This window comes from Coptis chinensis, chromosome 3 (genome assembly GCF_015680905.1).
Source record: "Coptis chinensis isolate HL-2020 chromosome 3, ASM1568090v1, whole genome shotgun sequence".
Classification (NCBI taxonomy): Eukaryota; Viridiplantae; Streptophyta; class Magnoliopsida; order Ranunculales; family Ranunculaceae; genus Coptis; species Coptis chinensis.
Window position 1 is genome coordinate 16,324,002 of NC_141458.1, and position 9,743 is coordinate 16,333,744.

Consider the following 9,743-nt stretch of genomic DNA (forward strand, 5'->3'; position numbering starts at 1 on the left):
TTCGAGTGTAATTGGTTCCCACAAGGGAAACTTGGTCACACAAGTTCTAAGTATTGAAAAAGGGCGTTGTTGCTCTGCTCAAGTAGTTAAACCTCAATATGATCATGGAAATAATTTGTTCAAAAAAACTATAATGTACTGATCTTTTTATATTAATCATTGCATCCTGTTTTATCTTACAAAAGCATATCAGGCCACTAGTTTACAAATTATGAAAAGAGAAAAAGAAAAATGAAAAAAAGTTGTAGAGAATAATTATCTTGGTTGAATAAATGAATAGGACTATTGGATTTCAACATTTTCTTTCTAGGCTCATGGGTTTATTAGTATGATGGGCTTAAGCCTGAGCAAAATCAGGCCAGGCCAAACCCATTGGATATGATAGAGTGATAGTCACACCCAATTCGCAAATTGCAACCATTATTGTGTTAGTATAGTTCGCATTTTGTAAACTGGATTTCTAACACAGTTGTGTTAGAGACTTAGAGGTGCTGCTTCTTTCACTCTTCAGATTTTCTTAACGAAATTCTGTGTCTGTCTTTCTACATGGTCATTAGAAGAACCAAGTTGATTGAACTAACTTGGTTGCGTAGCAAGGCAAACCCAATAATAAAAGCTAGATTTTATTATTATTGATGTACGTACAAGCACAAAGAATTGTAAGAACTTAATTACTAGGGACTGGAAATGCTAAAGAAGAAAAGCACAAAGCTATTTCTTCGAAGAGCAATATTTAAGTCTCGATCGATCAGGTAAAACATCGAGCTGCTTTTTTGTCTTGAGAGTCCACAGACCACAATAACATTGTATTTCTGATCTGCGTGCATGATATGCGCTGATTTCACTATACACATCAACCAGACATGCACTTCACAAGGCCGAAAACAGTGAAAAACTGGAAATAGCTTTTGCCTTGGAGATCTTCTCTTGAAAACAACAACAATCTAGTCTGACAGTAGGAGAAGGACTAGCACTCATCTCTAGCAGGGACTAGAGAATTTCGTAACTGAAAAATACAATTGAACAGGCCGGTGAACAAAATTAAAATCAGTAATTATACAAAGCCTTGAGTAATTTAGCTACATAATTCAATACATGTAACCAAAAATAAAATTCCTGAGTAGGGCAGGGAATTGAACCGAACCGAATATATTTCTATATAATTATATTTAAATTCGTATCGGATACAAATACGGATAATTTGGATTTGGATACGTATATTTTGTATATTTTGAGTAATTTTTCACATTTTTAGTGTTAACCGATTGGATTTGAGGTTTGGATTCGGTAGAAATATTTACAAAAAAATTGGATTCGGGTTCGGATTCGGATGTTGGCATATCCGACCCATTTCCTGCCCTATTCTTGAGACTTGATACCCTTCTCCGCCTGAGTGCCTTGTGAAATATGCAAACTATCCATATGACCCGTGTACATAGGGCAGGGATCGGGTCGGATATGGCTATATCCAAATCCAAACCCGAATAGTTTCACAATATCCGAACCCGAATAAAACCGAAATTTAATATCCGAATCCGACCGACCCGATTAGATAACACTAAAAATTCAAAAAAAACCCAAAATTTTTATCCGGACCCAACCTGAATAAATAAACGGATACGAAAATGCACTCGAACCCGATGTATTAGGTAATTGGGTCGGGTCGGATTCAGATCTACCCGACCCGATTCCCTGCCCTAATGAACACGGTGTACAACTTCACCAACCAAAACTGAAATGGGTACCTGGGCAAGCTTGACTATAATCGAAATAGATACATAGCCAGGGCAATCCATGCTAAAGCCCACATCAATCACAAACACACATCTAGAATTCTAGATTAAAATGTACTCACGAACTCATGGACATGAATTTGGTCTTGTACTCTAGCCCAGCCCACCCAAAATAAAATTATTGTTCCAATCTCTTCTCTTTTTTTTTCGCTAAACCCATACTTACCTTTCTTAGAACTTAAAAGAAACAATGTTGAGATTCTGCATACACTTTGGAAGAGGACCCATCCCTTGCTTGTGGTTAGCCCATCTGGCCAGGTCGTGGGCCTCCCCATTAAAGATCCTACAAAGCCATCTAAACTTACAAAATGATAACTCCATAAAAGTAGTCCTACAGATTGAATTCCTAACTTGTTGGAGGTTCCAGTGACATTCAACATTGATGTCATAAAGAGCTTTTATTACTTCCTAACAATCTCCTTCGAAAGTATAAGTTGCTCCTCCCAATTTCAGTGCTAGTTGTACTGCCACCTTTGTAGCGAGTATCTCTGCTTCTTCTGGGATCCTAGCTTTGAAACTCCTCTCTGCTACTCCTAATGTTTTGCCATCATGATCCTAAGCAATTGCTCCCGCCCCAACTTTTCATGTCTCCCTGTCATAAGAAGCATCGAATTTAACATGGGCAGATAATGGATTACTGACAGGAAACATCCCATCAAAATTTGAGTTGTCCGTATGATTATGGACTGAGGATGAGGAATAAGCTATATCTCCTGGCTCCTTAAACACATTGTTATATTTAAGAGCGAGAGTATGGCTTCTCCTTATAACCCTTGTCCTGTTCATAGTAGACTCTTCAAATTTGATGTCATTCCTATCTTCCCACAAAGCATGCAATAAAGTTAAGGCTAGATTCCCCCTTTCAACTTCTTCTTCCTTCTTACTGCTTGCCCATGTAATGAACTCCTTCAACCAAGATATGATGTCATTACATGGCATCTTGTCCACCCTGATTCCCAAACCAGCAAACCATAGGCTTCTTGCCCAATTGCATTCAAAGAAGAGGTGCATTGGCTCTTCCATTTCTTTTTCACAATAGAGACAAGAGAAGTCCCCTACCATGTGTTTCCTCTCAAGATTATCTCTAGTGGCTAGCCCAAAATTATAGGTCTTCCACATAAACATTTGAATGTTTGCTGGGAGTTTTAGTCTCCATAGTTTTCTGATGGTGTTGATATCAAAACTCGAGGCATGTTCATTCCATGATTTTTGGCACAGAAAATTGTAAGCTGATTTTACAGTAATCTTCCCACTTTTGTTGTGCATCCAGATAAGTTTATCTGCCTTTGCATATTTTGGTCTGATTACCATATTCACAATTTGATTACCAATGTAAGGGGGAAGGTGGTTAAAGATCAGATTAGTATTTCATCCCTTCCCATCATCAGTAAACAAATCCTTAACCTCCATGCCTTCCAAATATGCACTATAGTAACCCAAGTCTTTTATACATTTTGGTAGTCCATTACAGACCAATCACGGATCATCAGTAACCTTAGTACCCATGCCATTTCCAATAGACTTAAGAATCCCATTTTTTTTTTATTTGGGAATAAGTTCTGTGTACCCCCTTCCAGAGCCAAGAAGCATATGGAGGGGGCTCCTCTTTTTTATCAATCTAGTTTGTCCCATATATGCTAGAGAACACTCATGTCCAAATGGATTGAGGTTCCCTTATAGCTTTCCAAACTAGTTTTGAGAGCATAGCCATATTCATGTCATGTGTTTTCCTGGACCATAAACCACCACAAAATTTTGGGGTACAGATGTGATCCCACCCAATGGTGTGAACACTAGAAGAGTCTGTGGTATCATTCCACCAGAAATCTCTGCATACTTTATCTATCTTGTCACATGTTAAGATGGATAACATGTAAGTAAACATAGCATACAAAGGGGTAGCTTGTGCCACAGCTTGTATCATCACTGTTCTTCCAGCTTGAGAAAGAACTTTTGACCTCCAGCCTTTAATCTTATTGTTAACCTTGTCCACCAAATATTCAAAGTCATATCTTTTCTTCCGAGAAAGAACAATAGGGACCCCTAAATATTTGTCTTTGCTATCAAAGGTTCTCATCTTCCAAAATCTCTTCAAAATCATCTTATATCTATTGTGAATATTCTTACTGCAGAAAATACTAAATTTCTCATAGTTTATCTTCTGGCCAGAAGCTTCACAATAATCACTCAGAATCCGGCCTTTTGAGATTACCACCCTCATTAAGATTAGCTTTGGTGAAAATAATCAAATCGTTTGCATAAAACAAATGTGTGATAGATAGGGAATTCCTTCTGACCTTGATGCCATAAATCTCTTCATTGGCCTTAGCTTTAGCTATCATTCTTGATAGAGCTTCAGAGGCAATAATAAAAAGGTATGGGGACAATGGATCCCCCTGCCTTAAACCTCTATCAGGGGTGAAGCTATTCAAGGGGGAGCCATTTAGTAACACTTTAAAAGACACGGTAGTGAGGCATTGAAGAATGAGGGTTCTCCATTTCTCACAAAAACCAAGTCTTTCAAAATTGTTGTCAATGAAAGACCACTCCACCCTGTCATAAGCTTTGGCCATGTCCATCTTCAAGGTCATCCATCCTTGTTTCTTAGCTTTCATATGTTTCATTTCATAAAAAATCTCACATGCCAAGCCAATGTTGTCACATATACTTCTGCCTTTGATAAATGCCCCTTGAAAGGGAGACACTATCTTGTGAAGGTGAGCTTTCAGTCTATTAGCCAACAACTTAGATATGATTTTGTAACTAAAGTTTCATAGGCTAATAGGCTTGAACTTAGCCATGTGATCAGGATTGCTAATCTTAGGAATGAGAGTAATGTAAGTCTCATTAAACTTGGGATTTAGAGACCCACTGTTAAAGAAATCCTTTATGAACAGGGTGATGCTAAGGCCCACAATGTCCCAACATTTATATATGATAAAACACCCCTTGGAACCCATCTGGTCTAGGGGCTTTGTGGCTGCCCATCTTCTTGACTACATTCCAAATGTACTATTAGATGGGCATCTAGTCAAAATATCATTCTCCTTTTCAAAGATACAAGGTGAGAACAGATCCAAAATGTTCATATTAGATGTGGGATTATTAGAAGTGAAAATATCATGAAAATAATTATTAACAATATTTCCCACTTCTTTTCTTCTCTCACTCCATATACCATCATCATCCTGGATCTTATGAATAGTGTTTTTCCTTCTTCTATACACAGTTAAGAGGTGAAAGAATTTGGTATTCCTCCCCCTTCTTTGATGTGGTGTATAATGGACTTTTGTTTCCAAAGGCTTTCCTCTTTCTCCAGCCAATCTAGAAGCTGGGCTTTAAGAAATCTAGCCTTATCTAGATTTTCCTTTGAAAGATCTTTCAAAAGGACTCTTTCTAATTCCCTTTGAACTTTTTCTATATTATAGAAAATATTGCCAAAAACATTTTTATTCCAACTAACAAGAGATGCTTGAGTATAACCAAGTTTATTAATAACACTACTATCAGGCTTAGCATCATAAGTACTATTCCATGCTTGTTCAATAGTAAGCTAGCAGGTGTCATGCTTAAGCCATATGTTAAAGAAACGAAAAGGTTTTTTTCCACATTCATCATCTTTCTTCAAATTGATAAGTAAAGTTAAGTGATCGGAAGTAGCATTGACCACATTCCTCACCTTACTTGAGTGCAAAAAAAAAAAACCCCCCACATTCTTCACTTCAACATTAGGAAACATATCAATCCATTCAGAGGTAGCCAAGGCCCTATCAAGCCGTTCCAAAATATGAGAATTGTATTTTCTGTTATTATTCCATGTGAATTTAGGCCCCTTATATCCTAAGTCCACCAAACCTAGATCACTAATCATGCTGTTAAAATCTAACATGGATTTATTCATAATAGTCTTACCTCCTACTTTTTCATCAAGGGAAGTGATCGCATTAAAATCCCTAAACAAAATCCATGGTCTAGGGATAAGAGGGGCTAACTTCATTAACTCATCCCAAACTTTATTTCTCAAATGAGCAATCGGAGAGCCATAAATAAAAGAGAAATACCAAACATTACTAGACATATAATTTAAAAGTTTACCTGTAACATGATGCTGCGTAGCTCCCAAAATTTCAAGTTCACATCCCTCTTTCCAGAGAATTGCTAAATCACCACTTAAGCCAGCAGCAGGAACAGAAAAACAGTTATCAAAATTTATTGCCTTACCTAATCTACTGATACTATCATTATCCACCTTTGTTTCAGACAAGCATACTGCATACGATATCCGGCTGGTGTTGTTGGATTAGGTCCTTTAGGTGTTGAATTGCCATGGAGGAACCAATTCCCCGACAGTTCTGGGCGTAAATCATTGAGGTGGAGGTAGCTGTGTTGGGACAGCCACCGTGAACCCTTTGAGAGGAGTAAGATCATATTCACTGTCGTGCTTCCCCCACAACCCACTTGATACTGACCCATCCAAATCCCTGAGCTCAGATGTCTCAGCCCTAGTCTGTTGTTTTCCTGTATACTCACCATCTCCTTGAAAACTCAACCTTCTAGCCACTAATTGCCCAACCATTGAGTCATCTATTGCTAAAGGCAATGGTTGGTTAACCCTTTCTTCTAACCCTAAATCATACCTAGCCAAGGCGTCATAGTCTTGTTGGTCAGTATATGCGACCATTTGTCTGTTATTCCTTTCATTTCCACTATGTGAGTCACTCGATACACCCACAAAATGTGCATTCTTTGGTATCAGCTTGTGCATCCTTCCGTTTTTCCTCATCTCAGCTGCAAAATTCTTTGCCTTTTTTGATTTGTTGAGAGCATTCCCGACCCCTTTTTCCAACATCTCATCAGATTTATGTTGATCCGCCATATCTCTATGTAATTTCCTCTTATGAAAGAGATTTGTCTAGCTTGATGAATAGGTGTGGAGCAGTTGAGAGAATGGTTGGTCATATATAGTTCTCTGGTGTTGATATTTGTTTCCTCTTTTAGTACCTCGGGCAACTAGCCTCTTGAAAGTCTTACCACCCATCCTTACCAGAGCTGCATGTTTTGTTAAGCAACCTTCTTTTACCAAAGTTTGACTTTCAATTCCAACATCCTGACCTTGGCTAGGACAACCTACTCCAGATGTTTCTGTTGATTCCTCAATGGATATCGGAGTAACAGGCTTCCATGCAACTAGGTGGATCGGACTAGCTCCAAGTTTTCTTTACTGGGTTATGGGGCCCTTTCTACTAACCACTTGCATGCGTCCACATCCATATCATATCTTTTTCTATGTTTTCTTGGCCCCCATATCTTGACTGGAACAATCGTTAGTCTTTTGATGACCCCCATTTGAGCCCACTCCTTCATAAAGATTGTTAGCCAGTTCTAATCCAACGGCTCTATCTTCAGTGGTCCCACTTCTCTGTGAGCTGTTTTCTATGGACCCACCCCCAACGGAACCTTGTCCAGTCCTCGTAGGCACGTGTTTGCATAGGAATGTTGTTCCCCTGCACCGTCTTACCTTTGTGAGTGACTCTACCCTTACCCCATGGTGACTCAAAATTTTCCTTGTTTCCTCCAGGTTCTTCATCAAAGTGTGGTCTAGATGGCGTTCCAGAGAAGATGTATGACTTCTTTGTTGAGCTTGACAGCCTGTTGAAGAAAATATTAGACCGGAGTGAAAATTTGAAGTTCAACTTTGCATCCTTTGGGGATCCTCCATTCTTTACCAGATGTTTTACATATTGTTCTTTAATTGAGCAGCTATAGAACTCATGACCAATCACCCCACAGAAATAGCAAAACATTGGTAGTTTTTCATACCTGTAGTGAATCGGATATTTGACTCCTTGAGCTGTTTCGAAATCAGCATCCTTTTCTAAGCGTTCCTTAATATTTATCTCTGTCCAAACTCTTACCACTGGATCAATGAATTCTGCAGCCATTGTCACCAAGTTCGGCGTTTTTTTTTTTAAAAACGCGTTTAAAACCCGAGATATTGGCAAGGCGTCTGGTTCCAGTTTAAAACCCGGGTTTTTAAAAAAAAACCTATTTTAAACATTTTAAACTTAAAAAACGTTTAAAATCGAGGTTTTGAAAATCTCCCGTTTAAAACCTTTTTTTTTTTTTTTAATCTAAAAGAAAACACGAAGAATAAAAAGGGGTTTTGGAGTTTACCTTTTTGAAGCGTGAGCGTTAGATTGACTTATTGAGACAGTTTTATTTTGTTTTGGACTATTAATAATTAATTATAAATTTTAAAATTATTAACTTATTTGTAGAACTTGATTATGCCATTATATTATGGTTGGTAATTAGTAGTATCTTATTTAGAGTCGTGTTTTGGTACTGAATCTAAAAGTTATAGTATTTGGATGAGTAATGATAATTTGATACTTTCATGTATTTGAATTTTCTTTCATTTGTATTATTTTTATTTTTATTTTATGTGTCAATTCTTTTTTCCACTCTTATAAAAAAATCAAATTCTGTATCTATTATATTCTTTATCATTGGTTTTTACCGTTTCTTTTACGTATTATACGCTTTAAACCCGTTTTGTATGCCTCACGTTTTTTTACGCTTTTTTTTCCGTTTTTTTCCCGAGACGTTCCGTTTAAAGCACGAACTAAGTTTTTTTCAAATACACCGTTTTAAACCCGTACCGTACTTGGTGACAATGTCTGCAGCACATTTATCATCTATTTCTAGCACTGTACCCAAACTGCATCCAATTTCCTCAATATTTTCCTTATTGATATGATCCAAAGGTAGTCCCCATATTTGGATCCAAAAACGTACCATGTTAAAATTTAATTCATCAATCTTCTCAAAAGGCTCCCATTCTTTCATGGAAAAGAGATAGTTATATACTTCCCAGGGCCCATTTATAATGGCATGATCATATTCATCTATTTTCTCAAACTCCACCGAGTAGTAGCCTTTGGATAAGATATATATCTTTACATTTCCTCTTGATTGCCATTGTCGATGTAATTGTTGGGGATTATACAAATACCAATCGATTCCCCCCACTACACAGATAACTTGTATTTGAACACAATTCAACTCCGGACAAAATGTAAATATCAACTACAACCTATACTAACATGCCTAACTCGCTAAACAACTATCAACAAACAAATAATAATGTAAAGCGGTAAAAGCAAACCACAACACAAAGATTTACCGTGGTTGGCCAATGATGCCTACTTCCACAAAGAGCCAGATTCTTAATAAAATGGGAAGGAACGTATTACTTTATTATTTGGAATAAATGGCTTAGAACATATAGATTTAGGTTTTAAATTTCCTTAAATTAAAAACCCTATCATATAATTCTATGTTTTAATCCGTCTCACAATATAAAACAAATAATTGCATATATTTGGCAAGGAATATTTATACTTATCGATTGAAAAATCCGGATTACCACGCTTTATATTTGACGAAATTGGCCCATAAAGAATTGTATAACTAAATCAGCTCTGACAAATTAGGCTTCAAGCCATACACCCGTTGGAAACATCTTTGAATTAGCTTTCTAATCAAAAAGCGGATTGTGAATCCGATCATTGAGCACAAAGTTATAGCCGTTTTGTTAGAACTGTCACCATTCTGAATTTCAACTATTTTCCTTTTTTCGATAATCTCCAATTCTCGAAATTGTTGCGTCAAAACCACCAATATAGCAGTATCTTGATGCAAATGATTCCACCATCAGATCCCTTTGGACCGTCATAATCCGAACTCAAGTAATGATTTGGACTTCCCAGCAACAAATCGATGCCTAGCAGCATTTGTTGCAACCAGAGAAGCATAGTTGATGAGATTCACAAACGGAGTTTCCTGCAGTTGAACCAATTAAATTGTACTCACTACAACGGGCCCTTCAACTCTTAATAATGGCATCTTTGGGAACAACTGAGCCCTCAGTAACAGCATAGATATACT